Raw genomic sequence first — 24,155 nt, 5'->3', positions numbered from 1 at the left:
TTAATGAAGTTTCCATAATTCAGGCCAAAACTACCTCTCATCAAGAGTATTTGGTAACTTATTTTCACTGACAATTTTTAATTTTCTAATACTCTAGACACGTGTCCAAAAGTATTTTTAATACACATCTTACAATGTCATGCCACTTCTCAAAAACATCCAAGGCCTCTCAAATTGTGTATAGGATAAAACACAGTCTCCTTAGGCTAAAAGTAGGGTCCTTCATAGTCTAAATCCAAATTACTTCTCTACCTTTATTTCATATTACTCCTCTTCATGTACTTTTTTCCCCATTCAAATTGAATTATTAGCTGTTCCCTGAACTTGATGTACCTCCTTCCACTTCGAATTTCAATCCTCATAATTTGTATACATTGACACATCATTGTCTTTAATGATTCTTCCCTTCTCTTAAGGTTCAAATATGCAACTGGTCTTTCTTTATTCTTCCCTTATCATCTCATCTAAAACTCTTCTCCTTCTAAAATTTTCTTGACATTTTATTGGGGCAACTCCTTATTCCATGTCATAAGCTTCCTTTCGTCAGACTTGCCTAGTTTGATATCTCTTCTTGCTCCCAGTAAATTGTATTTTTTTCAGAGTATCATCTGTGTCATATTTTATTGTTGTATCTCCCATACCAAGCACAAAGCCTGACAAAAGGTAGACATTTAACATTTATTAAAATATCAAATTTAATTATAAGGAGCTGGTCCATAATTCTTTATTTAATAATATGCTACACAACTCATGCTAAAAAGGGAGTGCCACATCTGAGCTGTATGTCCTATCCCATATTTAGCTAATCTCTGGCTACCACCCACTTATGCAGAATTTCTTGGGTCAAGACAAAACAGGCTGTGATCTGACTACAGCTTTCTTTCTGAGAGCCAAGATCTATAGTACAAAGCAGTAATGAGACAGCAGGAAAATGTCTAATTTTCCTCCCTGAAAGTCTTACTCGTGTTCTTCCAGACTCTAGCAACCTGTATAAGAATTTTTAACAGAATTAAATCAATGACTTAGTAATAGGCAGTAAGAAACTACAGACTTTGATGCAGAGAGGTTAAAATAATAGCAGTCATTTTTCTAATGCTTTGAAGTATATAATTATAAGAAACTAACAACAGCTTTCAAATCTTAAAGCATCATAAACAAAAAATAATTATTATTATTCATTCATGAATTTTCAGAGCATATTAATAATATTATTTGATCCTCAAAAATGAAATCCATTTATTGCTTAGTATGAGATATTATTATCTAGTTTTATATCTCTATAATATCTATCTATGGTAAACTCAAATTAGTACCTGAAATCCAGCCTCCTAAATTTTAGTTCATTACCCTTTACCATTGTACCACAATACTAACCTCCTAATTCAGTGATGGGCAAACGATGGCCCACAGCCCAGACGCAGCCCTCTGAAATGTTCTATCCAGACTCTGTGACATTATTCCTAATCTGACGAATACATTGAGTAGGATACAATACAATAAAACTTCAAAAGAGTTGCCTTAGAAACAGACTGATAGATGAGCATTTCCTTTCCTTTGGCCCCCTCTTTAAAAAGTTTGCCCATAATTGAATCAATTACAAATTGCTCAGCTATCCCAGTAAAAAAAATTATGTGGAGAAAGTCAGAAAATTTGGATCCAAATCTAATCTCTGGCAAGTGACTATGGGAAAGGTATTTTCCTTTCTTTTGCCTTTTCCCCATCCTCGGTGGAATTAAAAAATAGGTTTTAAGATCTCTGCTATTTCTTCTGACTCTAAATTTTATGATTCTATTAAAACAAAGTGAGAATGAATTTTTTAAGAAAGGTTAATAAGCAGAATGAGGGAATACAAATTAAATATCTGAGAAGTCAACTCTATGTAAGGTGCTAGTAGGCATGGCCAACATATTGAAAAAAAAATAACCAATATTCAACATCAACATTTTAGAAGCTATTGAAGTGTAAGTCATATATTCATGCTACATATTTCCTGTAAGAATGATGTGGGATTCATGATACAGCATGATAAAAATTACCCTAGGAAATTTAGGGATTAGTTTGAAGGATTATGTTTATTTATTATGAATATTATATATGCATACATATGTGTGTATATCTATATATTTCTATATATTATATTTAAGATCTATAATTGTAAAATGATTTAATATATAACATATAATATATACACATATACATGTTATATACATATAAAATCATGTTTGCATATTATACATATATGTGTATATATACATATAAAATCCTTTTAATTTCTAGAGGAAGGTGTAAGAAAATAATTAGCAATGTTTGACCCAAATTTAAAATATATATTTATATATGTGTATATAAATATTCAGAAATGCATAGAACAGGTGGGAGTTCAGAAAGAAAGAACAAAGAACGACAAGGATGTTCAGCTTTGAGAGTAATATGTCAATAAATCAATCAATATTTATTAAACACCTTTTATGTTCCAGGTGCTATGCTAAATGCTGAAAATACAAAAAAAGAGACAAAAGACAAATTCTACCCTAAAATTACTTAAAAATTAATAGGAAAGATAACATACAAACAATAATATACAAAACAAACTAGACAGATGGGTGGATAGATAGATAGATAGATAGATAGATAGATAGATAGATAGATAGAGATAGATAGATAGAGAGAGAGAAATGGATAAAAATAATTAATAGAATGAAGGTCCCTGAACTAAGTAGGGATATGTAAGACTTCTTGTAGAAGTTGAGATTTCAGTTGGGGCCAAGGAGGTCAGTAGGGGAGAAAAGGGAGAGAACTCCAGGCATAGAGGGCAGTCAGAGAAAATGCCCAGAACTGAGGAATGGAATGTTTTGTTCCTGGAACAGCACAGAAGCCAATGTCACTGGATCAAATAATACATGTTTGTGAATACAATCTAAAAAGACTAGAAAGGTAGGGAATAACTATGTAATAAAAGACTTTGAATATCAATTAAAACATTTGTATTTGCTCTCAAAGAAAATAAGCCATTAGAGTTTATTAAGTAAGTGGGAAGGATGTAATAAGACCTGCACTTTAGGAACATTATTTAGTGAGCAAATGGAGTCAGGATTGAGGGGACAGATCCAATAGCAGGCTATTGCAATATTCAAGGTGTACAATGATGAGTTCTTGCCCCATAGTAGTGGCAGTATTAGAGGCAAGGAGAGGGAATATTTGAGAGGTATAAGAATGTTGAAATCAATAGGCCTTGGCATTAGTTTGGACATAAGAGGGAGAGATAGTGAGAAATCCAGGATGACTTCTAGGTTGTGAGCCTGAGGGCCTTGGAGAATGGTGTTGCCTAATATAGTAGTAGAGAAGGTTAAGAAGGGAAGGTAGGATGAAAGAAAATGTTATATTTTGTACATATTGAGATAAAAATGTCTTCTGAACATCCAGTTCCAGATGTCTGAAATGCATTTGGAGATGTAAGATTGTAGGAAGGCAGACAAATTTGGGTATGAAAAGTAGATTTGAGAATAATCAGTACAGTAATGACAATTACATCCATAAGAGTTGAGAAGATCATTAAATGAAGTAGTTCAAAGGGAGATGAGAAGAGAGCTCAGGAAAGAAACCTGAAGGAAACCCATGATTTAAAGAATATGATCTGGAGGATGATCCAGCAAAGGAGACAGGTGAGTGATTAGATTGGAGCAAAATCAGGAGAGAGCTATATCCCAGGAGGGAGTGATCAACTGTAAGGCTGCATAGAAATCAGAGAAGAGGATTAAGAAAAGGTAATAAAATTTAAGAACTATGATCATTAAGTTTGGAGAGAATAATTTCAGTGAAATAAGATCAAAAACCAGTTTGTAAGGGGTTAAAAAGAGAGAAGATTGAAATCAGAGGCACCTCTTATAGATGGCCCTCTTCAAGGAGTTTTTCTATAAAGGGCAGAATAGATATTGCATGGTAATTAACAGACAAAGAAGGTTAAGAGAGTTTTTTTTTCCAGAACAGCGAAGACATGGACAGAATAGGAAAGACATATTTGTAAGAAATGGACCATGGGCTTAAAAAACCTAGATGACTCAGTGGATACAGTGCTGGCGCTGGAATGAAGAAGATATAAATTCAAAGTCAACCTCACTAACTGTGGAACCTTGGGGAAATCATTTTGCATCTATCTGCCTTAATTCATTGGAGAAGGAAATGACAAACTACTCTAGAATCTTTGCTAAGAAAATTCAAAAGGACTGTGTTGCACAGTCACAGAGACTCAGACATGTCTGAATAATTCAACAACCACAACAACCACAACAACAGTGACAACAAGCCAATGGGAGAGAGAGAGAGAGAGAGAGAGAGAGAGAGAGAGAGAGAGAGAGAGAGAGAGAGAGAGAGAGAGAGAGAGAACAATGGAAAATAATTGAAAGAGTATGGGTAATAGAGAAATCAATCTGTCGAAGGAGACAGAATGGAATGTCATTTGTACAAGTAGAAAGGTTAGTCTTGGTAAGGAGTAAGGTCACTCCATGGTGTGAGACCTGGGTTAAAGTAGAGAAAGTGAGAAAAGGCACTTGAGTGATAAGAGATCAGGAACAGGGGAGAGGTTGGAACTTAGAGTAAATGGCCTCAATTTGTTTCTGTAAAATATGAGGTAAAGTTCTCAGCAGAGTGAGGACAAGAGGAGCCAAGGAGGACTGAAGAAGGATAAAAATAATTTAATATTATTTGAAAAACATGAGGTGTCTATAATTTGTATTTTATATATAATCCTCTATTTCAGTTCTAAATTTTTTATGGAAATGTTAATTTTTGCTATTTATTAGTATATATAAATGTATGTATGTATCTATCTATCTATATCTATATCTATATCTATCTATTTATATCTATCTATCTATCTATATCTATATATATATGTATATATATATATATAATTTGTCAGGAATTGGCAATGGATGAGATGTAAGAGGTGACTAATAATAAAGAGGAAAAGTTTCATTCTGAGGTTACAGACTTGCCAACTGGGAGGATAATAATATCATCACCAAAAAGAGTGAATATAAAGAGAGGATTTGTTTTAGTGAAAGACAATGAGATACATTTTATATTTTGACCTTGAGATACCTAGTGGGACATATAGATACAGATGCTCTGCAGACATTTGGAGATGAGGCATTGGAGCTCAAAAGTGTTGTGTGGTCTGGATTTATGAATCAAAGGAATGAATCAATATATACTAATTATGTGTTTAGAGATTATTAAGACCCTGTGCATAGCTTTATTAAAAATAGGACATATTAGTCGAGCCTCATTTACTTTTTGAAGAATTAATAACCAATGTTGCAACATAAATTGTAACAAATCTTTAAACAGAACTCTATACATCATGATGGTGATGACTATTTTATGGCTATTCTCTTTTAACAATAATAAAAAATAAGACCAACAACAATAATCAAAAGGACAATAATGTTAACATTTTACATTTTAGTACAATGCAATATAGATTGCTATACATACATTATCTTACTGGATCTGATCAAGATTCATTTCAGCAGAAGAAAGAACTCTGGCATCTGAGTCAGATGCCACTGAATCAGATTTTGGGAAATCATTTGCACTGTATGGGCTTCAGTTTTCCCTTCTGTAAAATGACAGGCTTAGACTAGACACTAAATTCCCTTCTAGCTTTCACAATCTTTCTATGAAATGATAAAAGTGAGGCTCATAGAGATTAGGTAACTTAAAGTTACTTAGCCTAGACTATAACCTATAAAACACTGACATGAAATTTAATACTTATTCTACTATCCTCTAAATATCCATCATAGGTTAAGCTTCTACTTTGTAGTTCAATGTGAAGAAATACTCAGACACTCATCTTCATTATATTCAAATTATTTTCATTGCAAATAGCTGGTAGAATCTGTTTCCTACTCTTACATGATCCCTATAAACTGGGAAACTCAAAGATGATTATATTTCTTTTTCTTTACTGTGATTACAAATCATAAATCTCTAATCTGAAGAGTTCAGGACATAACTTTTCCACTGGCCTTGTCTTTAGCAACAAATATTGTGAATACTGGAAATAATTAGTGACATTCCTATAGATGCCCTTACTCCTTTTTCAATCTGTGATTAAAAAATTAGTCTATTTCTAGGAGAATCCATTAATCAGATTGCATGTCCCTTCTAAAATATGAGACCTTTTGGAAATTCAAAAAGAGTAGTATGGAACTTTTCAAAAAAATTTGCTTCTTCATAGACAAGAATATTGTTTGAAATAAATTCTGCATTTTATTAGTTCAAATTATTCTTGCCTTCCTGAAACAATTTGGATAGGCCCATTACAATCAACAAATTAGGTTACACAGAATTTATAATTTATCTATCTGGAGGACTAATGAAAGACTGCTCTATAATCCAGGTTGGGACAGTCTAATACTATAATACCTCTAAAAAAGTTGTTAGGAAGCTCAAATTAGAAAATATAAAGTGTTTTACAAACTAGTTGGATATCCTAATATCAGTTATGATATTAATGATGATGCTGATATAATGATAATCCTTGGCCTGCATTTAAACTATGATAATTCGATGTTTTATTAACTGCCATTTAAGACCTTAAATGACATGATTTAGTAATGTCAAATGCTATTATATTCTACTTCAAGATTCCAAGTACCCATATGCTTCTTTGTCTCCATAATCCTACTCTACACAAATATAATCTCTATGAAAAATCATGGAAGAAAAGTTAATTCCTTGGTTATTTTCTCATTATTTATTTTTTATTTCCAAGTAGGCTTTGAAAATATTGTACATCTCTTCTTGAAATCCTATACCCTTTAATTTTCTGGAATCACTTGTTCTTGCTTTTCCTTTTACCTATCTGATTGCTCTTTCCTAGTCATTTTTTTAAAATTTTAAACCCTTAACTTCTGTGTATTGACTTATAGGTAGAAGATTGGTAAGGGTAGGCAATGGGGGTCAAGTGACTTGCCCAGGGTCACACAGCTGGGAAGTGTCTGAGGCTGGATTTGAACCTAGGACTTCCTGTCTCTAGGCCTAGCTCTCAATCCACTGAGCTACACAGCTGCCCCCTTTCCTAGTCATTTTTGTTAGATTTTTTTTATCTTTGTCATGCCACCTAACTACGAGTATCCCAAAGGGCTCTATCCAATTATTAATTCATTTATTATTAAAATATATTTTCATTCTCAATATTACCTCACTTGGTGACCTCTTTTACCCTCATGAATTTAATTATTAGCTCAATGTTGGTGACTTTTATGTCTAACTATTCTGGGCTAACCTCTTTGTCAAAGATTTCCCATTCCTATTCATACATAACAAACTGGATATCCAATAACTATCATGCAATAAACAAACTCAATGTGGCTAAAAGTTCATTATATTTCCTCAGAAATCCCCCCCAAAAAATAACTTTCATATATCTATCAAAGACACCACCATCATCCTAGTTCCCCAGGTTTTCATTCTTAACTCCTCAAATGAAAGACCTTGTGGGTATGAAAGGTTTTCCAAATCCAATCTGTTGACAAGATCTTTTATTTTCACCTTGCTGACATCTCTTGAATATGTCACATTCTCTCCTCCAATATTGCTATCACTGTAGTACACAACCTTCCAGTGGGTTCATTTGACTCAAATCTCTTCTCTAGCCACCATTTCACCACCAAAGTGATTTTTCATAAAGTTTAGATCTGACCTTGTCATTCCCTTCTCAAACAAAACAAAACAAAACAAAAACTCTAGTGGTTATCACATTTAAGATAAAAAATTTCTATTTAGCCTTCATTTTATTAAATTCAACTTTTTATTTCCCTTTACAGTCTTCTTATTCCTTATTTCCTACCACATATTCTGATCAAGTGACATTAACATCCTTCTGGTACCTCAAATGAAAGATTCCATATCTTGGTGCCAAATATATTGTTTGCCATCCCTTATATCTGAAATGCTTTCCTTCTTCATTTTTGACTACTGGCTTCCCTGGCCTCCTTTGAGTCTTGTTTTACAGAGGAGAAAATGGAGGATGAGGGATAAAATGGCTTGTGGTCCAATATCTAGTAACTTTTTGAGGCTGGGTTAAAAATCAGAGCTGTTTAACTTTAAATAAAATGATTCTATTCATTAGGCCACCTACCTGCCAATTTCTAATTTGTATAAAGCATGCCAATCTACCCCATAAAAATTCCTTCACTATAACATTTTGTAAAGTCTCAATAACTTTACCATATTCTTCTAAATCGCTAAATTATATTAATAAATATTTTCACTCTGATCTAATCATATCCTCTTAATAACATTTTATATCATGAGTCTTACTACTCCTTTTAATTATATGTCCTTTTTTATAACTTTTCTATCTAATCTTTACTTCTTTTACTTAAGGACATGAACTATGACTCCCAAAAGTTTTCTAAGGCTCCTTTGTTAAGAAAAAAAAAACATCCTGCTGATGTCTATCTCATCATTTTTAATTATAAGAAGCATCAATCCATCTCATTTCATAGCTAATCATGCTTAATATTAATCTTAGACCATTTCCCCAAATATTTCTATCATGTAGAGAAAAAAAATGTTTATATTTATATTTATAATACTGCTATTGTTCAGTCATTCCAGTCATGTTTGACTCTCTTTTTCCTCATATGGGTTTTTCTTGGCAATGATAGTGGTCTGGCTTTCCATTTCCATCCCTAGTTCATTTTACAGATGAGGAACTGAGGCAAACACTAACAAGTGCCTGAATTCAGATTTTAACTCAAAGTCATCAGCATTATTCTCTCTTCCAGAGCCCTAAAAGTATAGTAGTGAGAAAAAAGTCAAGATGACTGGTGATGGCATGGGACACAGTGGATGTCCTTGGCTTCTTCAGTGACTAACCAAGCTCTAAGCACTTGATAGCCCCTGTCTCTGCAGCCTTCATGGCCTTTATAACAAATAGTTCTCATCAGGGATATCCTTTCCATCAGGAGAAACCTTTATAAGCTTGGGATAGACACTCTCTGCCACCCCATGCCAACGCACTGATGGGTTATCCTCAACCTGGTTTAACCCTCCTTCCAAGCTAGTTTACTAGAATGTGACTCCATAACATGTCACAGCTTTTTTAAGCCACAGTTGCGAACTCAGTGGCATATGGAAATCAAAAGCAACCCTGAAAATGGCTCTAGCAAGGTCGCACGTCACATCACAGGTAGTAGTTTTCCCTGAAAAAAAATTTATACATATATATGTACATATATATATAAATATATATGTTATATCTATATCCATATCTATATATCTATATATCTGATATATATAATATGTAATATACCTCCTAAATATCCAATATGTATATGCATATATGCATGTATATACATTATATACATATGTTAAACATATGTATGTATATGCAAATAATATAGATAGACATAGACACATATTCTTTGTACATAGATATTTATATGATCATAATGGATAAGATTTTATCATCCAGATTTATGAAGCAATGAATCAAAAGTATGAAAATAATTAGAACTGGATCTAGATTTGGGCAAGACAGATAGTTGGTTTTTGTTAAACATTTAGAAGTTTATGACAACAGAAACGTCCAAATATTATCTTTTATAAGGGTCATGTATTTAGTACCACAATGTTTTCCTTTTTGTCTTATATAATTATTGACATTACATTGCTACATATTTCAGTGAAGGCTCAAAGAATCTAGGAGGAAATAATATATATCATGTATGAAATTGTCCAAGCATGCTTAGGCACACAAATATCTTATCCAAATCTTAAATGAAATTGACTTTAAAATGTAATATAAATTTTGGAGAACAACATTCATCTTAACTCTCTTGTATGAGTTCTTAAATATAGAAAGATATCCCTTTCTGAAATCTTTCATTATTGGCAGCCAAATGGATCTTTTTTTTCTGTTAAAAGTTCTTAGACTTTTAGTCAACTAGTTTTTTTTAATATTAAAGCTATAATAAAGAACAGGTTTTTTTCTCCTCTACCATCCCTAAGAAGAACCTGAGCATTTACACAGCAGGGGAGGATGGAAAGTGAGCTAATAGCCACAGCTTTGTGGCCCTTAATTAAATTATGCCAAGAACATATGGGAATTAGCAAAGAGATTAAGGGACTAATAGAGCAGAACACAGTAATGTAGCTGTAAACTGAGAAAAGCTCCATATCAGTTAATGAAAATATTAAAGAAATATATTAAAGAAGTAGAAAGTCTTAAAGTGGGAATGATTCTTTGGGGTCAACTGTTCCAACACCTCGTTTCTGGTAGAACTACTTACTTGATATGTGACATGGGCTAACTCTTAAAATGTTCTGGAAATTTCTTCCAAATACTACTAGCTTAAAGGATTCAACTTTTCATTGTCACTAAGGACTTCCTAGTTACCTGAGGACAGAATGCCTTGTGAAGCTATAGCTTTTTCCAGAAGTTTGACCCCCAGATCATTTTAGGAATATCAGGAAAGGCAGCTGCACACACTTGAATTAATGTTATATCATCCTTAATCCAAGTATTTCTTCCTTTAAATGCCCCTTTATTAACTGGCATATTTTCTGCAAGTTTTTCATTCCATTCCAAAACTGAAATTAAACTATTGAGGGATCACCTGTTAAAATTTTACCTACAATACCTCCAGTTCAGAGATTCCCTTCAAAAATAAAATTCTATTAATTTCCGCTCCTCTAAAGCATTCCAGTACTGGTATTAAAGGGATTTTTCTTAATTTCTCCCTTTGTCTCCTTAAGAGACAAGAGAGCAGCATTTCTAAATAGATCAGAACTGACAGGAGTCAGTGAGCCAGAGCTAAAGATTCTGTTACCAGGGAGACCAGGACAGAGAAAAGGAAGGAGCCCTGACAGTTAGGGGCTTTTGCCTTTGGATCTAGGGAGAGCAGGAGGTCTGTCTCTGAGGCAAGGGCGACTGGCAGTTGGCTACTGACAGTTGGGCAGCTAATAGAAAATGGATTGAAGGAATTTATTTATTTATTTAGGGAGGTAGGTAGTTAGTGAATAATTTACAGATAGGGTAGCTTATAGTAGACCTGGTGTTTTCCAGGCAAGAAAAAAGGGACCTCAGAAGACAGTTAGAGGCAGGTCATTAGAAAACTTAGATAGTATTAGGAATTTTATGTATAGTTATAGGGTATATGAATAATAATCTCTCTTTCCTCTTTCCTATTTTCTATCAGTACTTCTTTCAAAATTAAACTACGTGTTTTTATTCAACTGCTCTCCTCACTTTGTCGAATTCCTACTTTTAACCCTTACATTGGGAAACACAATGCTTTTTGAGGTTTTCTATTCTTTTGAGAGACATTTCTTATTATCATAAATTTCTTCATTATAATGTGTCAAAATATAGAGGTTCCACTTATACCCTATATTTCTTTCTTCAGAGGGCATACAGAACTAATCTAATATATTTTCCCCCTTGGGAAAATGCATGAAATAGTTGAAAAAATGATCACTCCTATATCTAAGTTGTTTGTTTTTTTCAGATTACAAAAGTAATGTCTACCAAAACATATAACAAAATTGGCACTTGACATATTATGAAGTATTTTTAAGAAAGGTCCTTCATTTATGTCTCATGAGGAATCCTATGTCTTTTCCATCTCTCATGAAATTTGCAAAGACATATTTACATTGCAAATGTTTATATTTGTCTATGAATATTTGCTACAAGAGTTTGCCTTCATTCTTTCTCCTCAACCATGGCATAGATGGGGGGACATAGAAAATAATTTACTAGAGACAATTTAGCTTAATTATTACAAATGAAACAACTGAAAAATTCATTGATGGAGGAAGGGATATTATAGGAGTAACCAATTCCACCAGATCTTATACTGTTTCCTCCTAACAATTCTCACTCAAAATTTTAAAGAACCAAAACACGGTAAAAAGCTACATATGATTATGTATTATTTTTATAGTGGTCAAAAATTGTTGATATGTCACACTTTATTTCCAATATGGTTTCTTACCAATCAGAATCCTATGTTTCCCTTTAGGCTTGGCTCTGGTGAAAACATAAAGAAGTTTTCTCAGAATCCTTTAGCTGGAAATTTTATTTTCTTATTCAAAATTCCATAGAGTACTTTGCCTGAATCTTTCCTTTGCCAACCGCAAAACTAATCTGTATTTGGCTATGTTCACTCATGTAACAGCACAATGTAGGCTCCTCTAGGGAAGGGATTATATTTTGCTTTACATGTGTTTCTATAGTGCTTACCACAATGCCTTTCAAAAAAGAAGTGCTTAATAAATTTTTAAATAGTTTCTGTTGAAGTTTTCTGACTGTACAACATCATAGTTTTACCATCTCCCAGTCGTTCCAAAAGAAATATCCCATAATAACAAATATTATTTTTAACACACAAAATAAAGGAGAAAAATCAGCACAGGTAATCAATACATTGAAAAAGTCTGAAAATCTGTTAAAAATTACAATCACTGTAGATTTTCCATCTGTAGTAAATATTGGATTGTATCTTCTCATTTTTCTTCTTTTGGATAGTGCTTACTCTATTTTTTTGCAATTGTAATTATTTACTTATTTTAAAATGTTTATACATTTAAATTCTAAATTATCTCCCTCTAGCTTTCTCCCACCAATTGAAAAGGCAAGTAACAGGAAATCAATAAAGCATGTAAAGTAATAGATAGCATAATTCTATATTACTCATTTTGAAAAAGAAAAAAGAAAAAACGAAGTGAAAAAATACTTAAATTTGCACCCAAATTAGTTCTTTCCCTGGAAGTAGATAGCATTTTTTTTTCAACTTGAGTCCTTTGTAATTTTCTTAGATCATCTTATTGGTCAGGAAAGCAAAGGTTTTCAAAATTGATCATGTTTTTCGATGTTTCATTTTTCCAATTACATGTAATAACAATTTTCAGCATTTTCAAAAATCATGACACAAATTATCTCCTTGCTTTCCTCTCTTTCCCCATCTCAGAGTTGATAAGCAATTTGATCTGGGATATACATGAATCATCATGCAAATCTTACTTTCATACTGGCCATTGCTATAAGAGAATACTCAGAAAACCAAAACCCCCAAATAAAATGCAAATAAACTAAAGTTAAAAACAGTATATTTTATTTTGCATTCTGAATCGAACAGCTCTTTATCTGGAGGTGGATAGCATTCTTTATCATAAATTCTTCTAAATTATTCCATATCAGTATATTGTTGAGAGTAGCTCTCTTTTACAATTAATGACTGTACAATATTGCTTTTACTCTGTAAAATATTCTCCTGGTTCTCCTTATGTCACTCTTCATCCATTCATAAATGTCTCCCAGTTTTTTCTTAAAACATCCTGTTCAATATTTGTTATAACACAATAGTATTCCATCACTATCATATAATCACAATTTGTTTGGACATTTCCCAATTTATGAACATCCCCTAAATTTCCAAATCTTTGCCACCAAAAAATGTTTCTTTAAATATGATTTTGAACAAGTAGTTCCTTTGACCTTTTAATCTCTTTGAGATACCGATCTGATAGAGGTATTTAAAAAGGACATGAACATTTTTATGGCATTTAGACATAGCTCCCAATTGCCCTCCAGAATGATTGGGTCAGTTCAGAATTCCACTCACAGTCCATTTGTGTCCCAATTTTGCTACACCTTCTCCAATATTAATCACTTTCCTTTTTTGTCATTTTGGCCATTCTGATATGTGTGAGGTAGTATTTATTGAATCCCCTAAAATTTTTTTTCATTTTCTTTTTATCCTTCTGTGAGTCTTGCAGTTAGACATCAACTTTTTTGTTTAGGTCTTGCATTTTCATTAGTAATGCTTGGAAATTTTCCATTTTAATAAACTTTTTACCCCTAAAAATATACTGTTTTGCTGGGTAAGTGATTCTTGATTGTTAACCTAATTCCTTTGCCTATCAAAATATCAAAATTTGAGCCTTTCTATACTTTATTGAAGTAGTTGAAAGTAATGTGTAATCCTGACTTTGATTTTATGATATTTGAATTGTTTCTTTCTGGCTTTCTGCAGACTGGAAGTTCTGGAATTTGAATATAATATTCTTGGGAGTCGTCATTTAGGAATTTATTTCCAGAGATGATTGGTGGATTCTTTCAATTTCTATTTTGTCCTCTTGTTCAAGAATATCAGAAAAGCTTTATTTGATAATTTTTTTGTAATATAATGTCTTTTCTCATATTTTTGGTCACAAATTTCTGTAAGTGCAGCAATTCTTAAATTTTCTCTCCTGGATTTATATTCTAGTTTAATTATTTTTTCTAATGAGATATTCCACATTTTGTACTATTTTTTCATTCTTTTGATTTTGTTCTGTTATTTTTTGATGTCTCATGAAGTCATTAGCTTCTACTTTACCAACTCTAATTTTTTAATGCATTAATTTTTCCATGACATTTTGAATCTTGTGAAGATAGGATTAACTCTCCACTTGTCTATTTTTAGCTAATCGAATCAAGAATTTAAAGTAGCCCTACCTAACATTAAGTATAAGAGTTCACAAGTCACTTACTAGAGTAAGTTCACACCTCCAAAGACTACTGCCCTGCCCTTTGGACAGTGCTAGGCAAATTGAAAGGCTGCCATTGGCTTTGTGAAGAAGAGGGAATGACAGGAAGTAACAGGAAGTGACTTGGAAAAAAGGAGCATAAAAAGAAGAGACCAGCATGATCTAGATTCATTCCTTTCCTGGCTTCTGGAGAGAATGATTCTGGAGATTCATTATTTCCTGGCATTTGGAGTGAGAGGCTGAGATCTCTACCTTGACTTGGAGGAGACCTTTTCCCTGGACCCTGCATCAGCTTTCTGGGTGAGTGTTTGAGATTCCTACCTTGGCTTTGGAGGAGGCTGTATTGGTGGAACTCTGGCTGAGGACACCACTTCGGTTGAGGATTACCTGGAAATCCAAGTGGAGATCAGACTTGGGAAGACCCTACCAGGGCTGAGCTGGACACTGGAGCAGCACTTGCAGTGATAGGTTAGACAATCTTCTCCTTCTTACGCTTTTCCACTTTCACTCTTTCTACCACTTTGAAAATAAAGCTGCTATTTTGACTTAAACTATAATATTTTTAATTGGCAATCACAATATTACTTTATAATTCTCATATTTAGTTAAAAACACTAAATTTAACTCTTACAATCTCCTTTTCCATTTGATCTGTTCTACTTTGATTTCTTTTTAATAAAGCCTAACAATTATATTGCTTAATAAAAGGGTATGCACTATTTTATTGTACTTTGGACAGTATTCAAAATCCTTCTCCACAGATGCAAAGAGACTGATATACTGTGGCACAATTCAATGTAATGGATGTCTCTACTAGCAGCAATGAAATAATCCAGGACATTTCTGAGGGACTTAGGAGAAAGTATGCTATTCGCATTCAAAGAAAGAACTGTGGAAGTAGAAACACAAAATAAAAACAGCTGCTTGATCACATGGGCCTATGGGGACATGATTGGAGATATATACTCTAAGCAATCACCCTAATGCAAAAATTAATAATATGGAAATAGGTCTTGATCAATGACACATGTAAAACCCAGTGGAATTACTTGTTGGCTGGGGGAAAGGGGAGCTGGAGGGGAGGATTTGACTATGTTTGGGAAAGGAAATTAACAAAAACTGGAGGGGATATGAAAAGAGAAGTATACTAATGAATTTTTTGGTGGAGTTGTAAACTAGTCCAACTCTCCTAGAGAAAGATTTTTTTCAGACTTCTTATTTATTTTATTTTATTTTTTTCCCAATGGTTACATGATTCATGTTCTTTCCCTCCCCTCTGTGTATAAGAAAATATTTTACAGTGGATGGGAAAATTGGAGAAATTGAATTATTGTCCATTGCGTAAACTCCACCCTCATCAGAAATGGTTCAGTGAGGGAAGAATGTATATACACATTCAGTTAAGTATAGATTTCTATGGTTAAGAAGGCAATTAAATAAGAAAGAAGATGACTAAAAAGGAGGGCAGATTAAATGATGTAGCAGTCTGAACCAAAACAGACTTTTAATGAAGGAAATTGAAAAACATAAGATTGAGGGAAATACATAGTAATTATAAATCTGAAAATAGATGAGATTAATCACTAATAAAATCAAAGTAGAGAGTAAAATAGATCAGAAACCAGAATTCAACCAGATTGTGTTTTACACAAAACATATTTGAAAACAAAAAGAATGCAAAGATTTAAAATAAGAGGCTGCTCCAGAATATATTATGCTTCAGCTAAAATTAAAAATGGAGAAGTAGTAAATATGACCTTAGAAAAAAGTCTAAATTTTAAAGGTAATGAGGAAACTACATTTTGCTAAAAGGTACTATGCATGATGAAAAAAATATATATGTATATTAACTGCAATACATAATTTTTTCAGTAAAAGGCCTCATTTCTCAAATATACAGAGTACTGAGTCACATTTAGAAAAATAAGAGCCATTATCCATTTGATAAATGTTCAAAGATATTAACAGGCAGTTTTCTGAAAAAGAAATAAAACACAAACAGTATTAACAGTGTTAAATACCTCATGATCTCATTTTCATATTTATATTTATATGCTTCTATTAAGTCTTGAATTTTAATAACAGATTCTTTATTTTATTATAGTCTTTACATCAATATTATTTTAAAATCCTGTGTTTAATTCTATTTTTAAAATTAATTTTTATTGATCTCAACTTTAATTAATATGAGCATTGAGAAATACAAATTTTCTTCCTATTACTTCTTTTGCTATATTCCATAGTATTTGGCATGTTGTTTTCTTATTATCATTCTCACTAACAAAATTATTTATTGTTTTTATAACTTGTTCTTTACCTTACTCATTCTGTAATATTAAGCTATTTAGACTTCAATTAATTTTTATTTTATTTTTCCAGGGACATTTATTATGTATACTTTCATTGCATTGTGGTCTGAAAAGTATGCATTTAATATTTATCCTAATATTTCTCCCTTTTTACATTTAATTATAATGACTTTATACCCTAATATATGTCCAATTTTTGCTAAGGTACTATATTCCACCAAGAAGAAGGTATACTTTTTGCTTCCATTCAGTTCTCCCCAGCTATCTATCATGTTTTGCATATCTAAATTCCTATTAATCTTCTTGACCTCTTTATTATTTAATTTTTGTTTAGATTTATCTAGTTCAGAGAGGAAAATATTGAAGCCCCCATCTATTATTGTGTTGTTACCTATTTGCTTCTGTAAAACAATTAGCTTTTTTCTTTAAAATATAATTTCTCTGTCTATCTCTTTTGATTATATCTGTTTTAGCTTTAACTTTGTTAGTGTGCTTTCTCTGTTTCACTTGAATCATAGAATATTCTGCTTCAGCACTTTATTTTGATTTTCTGTTTGTCTTATTTTTAAGTGGGTTTTTATAAATAACACACTGTCAGGTTTTGGATTTTAATCTTTTCTGCTATCTGTTTTCATTTTCTGGTTGAATATATCCTATTCACATTCAAAGGTCATAACTAATAGTTATATATTTCCATGCATTCTTTTTTTCCATACTGTTTGTCTTTCTCTTCCTTTCTTTTTGCCATGTTCTCCTCAGAAGTCCAATGTCTTCTTTTTATTTTTCCTGTAATTTGTACCCATTCTTAGGATCTTTCCCTTGTCCTTTTCCTGTACCCTTCTAGTTCTAAATTAGCCCACTCTTCTTACAGCACTTCCTTTTTTTTTTTACTTCTTCCTTACCTTCTTATTCACTAAACCTTTCCAAAAATCCCTTCCTTATACTCAATACTGGCATTATATTTCTTACTAGGAATTTGATTCTAAAAATGCTTCTCTTAAATTATCCTGAGAGTTTTTCCCTTATGCCCTCACCATTAGTTATGACCTAGATAAATCAAACCAAAAAATAAATAAGAAAGAGGTAAGAGAGGTGAATGAAGTCCTAGAAAAATTAGATTTAATAGATATGTGGAGAAAAATAAATAGGGAGAAAAAGGAATACACCTTCTTTTCAGCTGCACATGGTACATTCACAAAGATTGACCATGTAATAGGGCATAGAAACATTGCAAACAAATGCAAAAGAGCAGAAATAATAATTGTAACCTTCTCAGATCGTAATGCAATAAAAATAATAATTAGTAAGTGCACCTGGACAGGCAAATCAAAAACAAATTGGAAATTAAATAATATGATTCTCCAAAACCAGCTAGTCAAAGAAGAAATCATAGAAACAATCAACAATTTCATTGAAGAGAATGACAATGATGAGGCGTCCTACCTAATCCTGTGGGATGCAGGCAAGGCAGTACTCAGGGGGAAATTTATATCCTTGAGTGCATATATTAACAAATTAGGGAGGGAGGGCAGAGATTGACAAATTGGGCATGCAACTCAAAAAATTAGAAAGCGAGCAAATTAAAAATCTCCAAATGAAAACTAAATTAGAAATACTAAAAATTAAGGGAGAAATTAATAAAATTGAAAGTAAAAGAACTATGAATTAATAAATAAGACTAGAAGCTGGTATTTTGAAAAAACAGATAAAATAGACAAAGTCCTGGTCAATCTAATAAAAAAGGGAAAGAAGAAAACCAAATTGACGGTATCAAAGATGAAAAGGGAGACCTCACCTCTAATGAAGGGGAAATTAAGGCAATCATTAAAAACTATTTTGCCCAATTATATGGCAATAAATATAATAATTTAGGAGATATGGATGAATATTTACAAAAATATAAATTGCCTAGATTAACAGCAGAAGAAATAGAATACCTAAATAATCTCATATCAGAAAAAGAAATTGAACAAGCCATCAAAGAACTCCCTAAGAAAAAATCGCCAGGGTCTCATGGATTCACAAGTGAATTCTATCAGACATTCAAAGAGCAACTAATCCCAATACTATACAAATTATTTGATAAGATAAGCAAAGAAGGAGTCCTACCAAATTCCTTTTATTACACAAATATGGCACAAAGCCAGGGAGATCAAAAACAGAGAAAGAAAACTATAGACCAATATCCCTAATGAACATAGATGCAAAAAATCTTAAATAGAATACTAGCAAAGAGACTCCAGCAAGTAATTAAGAAGATCATCCACCATGATCAGGTGGGATTATACCAGGAATGCAAGGTTGGTTCAACATTAGGAAAACCATCCACATAATTGACCATATCAACAGTCTAACAAACAAAAATCACATGATTATCTCAATAGATGCTGAAAACGCTTTTGACAAAATGCAGCATCCATTCCTATTGAAAACACTGAAAAGTAGAGGAATAGAAGGACCTTTCCTAAAAATAATAAACAGTATATACCTAAAACCATTAACAAGTATCATATGCAATGGGGATAAGTTAGAAGCCTTTCCAATAAGATCAGGAGTAAAGCAAGGATGCCATTATCACCTCTATTATTCAAAATAGTACTAGAAACACTAGCAGTAGCATTTAGAGAAGAAAAAGAAACTGAAGGTATCAAAATAGGCAAGGAGGAGACTAAGCTATCACTCTTTGCAGATGATATAATGGTCTACTTAAAAAATCCTAGAGAGGGGCAGCTGGGTAGCTCAGTGGATTGAGAGCCAGGTCTAGAGACTGGAGGTCCTAGGTTCAAATCCGGCCTCAGACACTTCCCAGCTGTGTGACCCTGGGCAAGTCACTTGACCCCCATTGCCTACCCTTACCACTCTTCCACCTATAAGTCAATACACAGAAGTTAAGGGTTTAAAATTAAAAAAAAATTAAAAAAAAAAACAATATGGTACTGGCTAAGAGACAGAAGGGAGGATCAGTGGAATAGACTTGGGGTAAATGATGTCAGCAAGACAGTGTATGATAAACCCAAAGAGCCCAACTTTTGGGACATGAATCCACTATTTGACAAAATCTGCTGGGAAAATTGGAAAACAATATGGGAGAGATTAGGTTTAGATCAACATCTCATACCCTACACCAAGATAAATTCAGAATGGGTGAATGACTTGAATATAAAGAGGGAAATTATAAATAAGTTAAGTGAACACAGAATAGTATACTTGTCAGATCTCTGGGAAAGGAAAGATTTTAAAACCAAACAAGAGTTAGAGAAAATTATAAAATGTAAATTAAGTGGTTTTGATTATATTAAACTAAAAAGCTTTTGTACAAACAAAAACAATGTAGTCAAAATCAGGAGGGAAACAACAAATTGGGAAAAAATCTTTATAACGAAAAACTCTGACAGGGGTCTAATTACTCAAATATACAAGGAATTAAATCAATTGTATAAAAAATCAAGCCATTCCTTAATTGATAAATGGGCAAGAGACATGAATAGGCAATTTTCAGGTAAAGAAATCAAAAGTATCAATAAGCACATGAGAAAGTGTTCTAAATCTCTAATAATTAGAGAAATGCAAATCAAAACAACTCTGAGGTATCACCTCACACCTAGCAGATTGGCTAAAATGAAAGAAGGGGAGAATAATGAATGCTGGAGGGGATGTGGCAAAATTGGGACATTAATGCATTGCTGGTGGAGTTGTGAACTGATCCATCTATTCTGGCTGGCAATTTGGAACTATGCTCAAAGGGCTATTAAAGAACGCCTGCCCTTTGATCCATCCATACCATTGCTGGGTTTGTACCCCAAAGAGATCATAGATAAACAGACTTGTACGAAAATATTTATAGCTGTGCTTTTTGTGGTGGCAAAGAACTGGAAAAGTAGGGTATGTCCTTCAATTGGGGAATGGCTGAACAAACTGTGGTATATGCTGGTAATGGAATACTATTGCTCTCAAAGGAATAATTAACTGGAGGATTTCCAGGTGAACTGGAAAGAATTCCAGGAACTGATGCAGGGTGAAAGGAGCAGAGCCAGAAGGACATTGTACACAGAGACTGATACACTGTGGTAAAATAGAATGTAATGGACTTCTGTACTAGGAGCAATGCAATGACACAGGACAGTTCTGAGGGATTTATGGTAAAGAACGCTACCCACATTCAGAGAAAAGACTGCAGGAAAGGAAACATAAGAAAAACAATTGCTTGAACCCATGGATTGAGGTGGACATGATTGGGGATGTGGACTTGAAACTACCACACCAATGCAACTAACAACAATTTGGAAATAGGTCTTGATCAATGACACATGATAAAACCAGTGGAAATGTGTGTCGGCCAGGGGTCAGGGGAGCGTGGGGGGGGGGGTGAAGGGGAAAGTAGGAGCATGAATCATGTAACCATGTTAAAAATGAATATTAATAAATGTTTAAAAAACTTATCATATCTCATTTTTTCTTTAGATCTGTATGTTAAGAAAACTTACTCTTCTAGTATTATATGGTGTTTCCTTTTCAACCCAGATTTGATCAGAATATGGTTCTATTACTACCAGCCCTTGATCCTCAGCTCTACTTTTCTATTACACTTCTTCCACTCTTGCCTCTCTTATATTAGATAATTTTACCTCTTTGTGATTTACTTTATTATTATTATTATTAGCTAATTCCATAATTTAACTCCTCAAATCTTTTATCTATGTATGCTCTTTCAACTTCACAGGTAATAATATCATTCTAAAGGGTCATAGATGAAATTTTCCCTTAAAAGAAGCAAATAATTTTAACTTTTGTTCCCTTATTGAGCTACCAAGTTTACCTTCTTAAGATTCTTTTATATCATATTTTCTAACAAGTTCTTGATTTTTTCACAATAATAGTAGAAACTCCTTAAATTAGTTAAATGACCTTTTTTTCCCTTGGGTAATTATACTCAGTTTTGCTGGGTATTTTATTTTTGGTTGTAAAATCAGTTCCTTTGCTTTTTTGAATTGTGCTCTTGTTTTATGTAATATTTATCACCACATTATAATAATTCTACTTTTTTATATCTTTTTTGGTAACACAAATATGATTTTGTTTTCTCAGTAATCTTGCCAGCAGAGTATAAACCTTTGCAAGTTCTTTCTACCAAAAAAAGTTTCTGACAACCTGACTTAAACTTATGTTTATCAGGAGACTGTATGTTTTTGTTTTGTCTAATGACTAGCCTAGATAAATGAAAAGGCTCATTAGGTTATGGTTGGATGCTCAGATATAAATTTATTCTGAACATAATTCCTGAAGAGTGTTATAGAGAAAATACAGATTAGTGTAGCAAAGAGCAGACTTTGCCTGGCAAGCTGGCAGGAGCTTGGAACTCCAAACTTGGAATTCTGGCAGAGGGGACACTTTCACACAGAGACTCTGCATTTGGCAGTTGTGGTTGGCAGTTGTGGACTGGGTAAGCAACTGTATGGGTGAGCCTGTGTGTGGTGTTTGGGATCTCAGTAATTTGGAGTTGTGCCTTGGACATTAAAATACATGATCTTCTGTCAAGATCATGAAGGTGTAGGTTGAGCATGGATTTTCCTGTTTTGGTGGACATGCACAAAAAATTCCATCTCCCTGACTTCCCAATTGGATTATCTTGCTGTTTAACCTTTGTTCCTGGGACAAACTAAGGCATCTAGACAACAGCCAAAGGACAGCTTCATGAGATACCCATACCCCTGACCAGCCAGCCCTTTCCCCAGGCTATCTGCTAGAAGTTTTAGTGATTAGAGTAGCCATCTCCATCCCTCCATTCCCTGTCAGTTACTTTTAGAACTAAGTGGTACTTTCTCCTACTTCCCTTCGCTCCCTGTCCTAGTTTTGTTATTAAACCTTTTATACAGAACTTCCTTGTATCTTCTCCTTTCCCAGATACCTTTATTGACAATTTGAACCCACTGTGAAGTGAAGCTATTTCCCTGGTTTTGTTCATCTATTTGTTATTCAGCTATTCCCCAGCTTAGTGTGTTATCTGTATGTATTCCCTTTAGTCAGTTAACTCTCCACTTTACCCCACTCAATGAGGGACTATTTAGCTTCTCTAGCATTACCCAGCATAACAAGAGATAACAGTAAAAGCACGAGGGGTAAAATATTCTAATAAGTTTTAGAGAAGGAAAAACTTGTGCAACCACATATAATTCAAATTTTGCAGAATCAAATTAATATTATCAACCACAAGTCAAATATATCACCTCCTAATTAGTGCTTTTTGCGACTTGTATTACACAAAAGTCTAGAATTAGTGTATTATGTTTAGTCTAAATTTCTTGACAAGAAAAATGGGAAAACAGTTGATTAAAACAAATGATGAATTTTCCACAAATAAAAAAAGAAAAAATTATCTTTTAAAAATAGATTAATGTATTCAAAGGTATTAACTGCTAGTGCATGAATATAGTTTCATCCACAAAATAAGATTAAAAATTGCATGAGAAAGATAAAATTCTTATGTCACCGTCTTTTTCCAGGACCTTTGATTTCCTTGGTGTGAATTTTCCAGGGTGGAAAATTCTGCCATTGATTCAGATCGCCATCTTCTTTGTCAATGTTCTTAGTTGTTGAAAGAACATAAAGGTAATTCATTTAAACTTAAACAGATAGTATGTATCAGGCATAAGAAGCTAACAAACACATGCCAAAAGATAGATGTCTGTACATTCTACATTGCTACCTTTCTTCACAATATTAATCATCACCATCATCATCAATCATTGCCTTAGGAATTGTTTTCCTGACCAAACTATTCTGCAAATTCATCCCTGTGCCAATTCTTTCTGAACTCTGATGAATTATTTTGATTCTTTAAGAATCTAGATATGGCCTCTAGTAATCAGTGTATTTTGGGGTATAAAAGCAATCAGGAATCTAGAAAGTTTTATGTTACTAATGCTGTCATCCACTAATGCAGACCAGTTCCAATTGTGTTCTTATAAATTGACAGTGTACATCAGAAACTCCCCTTATCTCTAGGTACAAGGAAAGAAATCCTGACTGAAGAGGGGTGGAAAATAGGGAGGGAGTTTAATGGGAGATAGTGCTTAAACCAAAGATTAGACCACAAGTATCAATAGCCTTCAATACTAAAGTAAAAGACTGATATTTTAACTTAATAGACAAAAGGGATGACATTAAAAATTTCTGAAATGAAGACTGATCGAGGATAGAAATCTATGTGGTTTTGCTTTTGATTTTTCATATCCAGATGAAGTTTCCCTTTAATATCAGGAAACCTTATTGAATAGTAGCCCTCAGAATCTTAGAGTT

Source organism: Gracilinanus agilis, chromosome 2 (genome assembly GCF_016433145.1).
Source record: "Gracilinanus agilis isolate LMUSP501 chromosome 2, AgileGrace, whole genome shotgun sequence".
In the NCBI taxonomy this organism is placed as follows: Eukaryota; Metazoa; Chordata; class Mammalia; order Didelphimorphia; family Didelphidae; genus Gracilinanus; species Gracilinanus agilis.
This window is presented reverse-complemented; position numbering follows the sequence as displayed.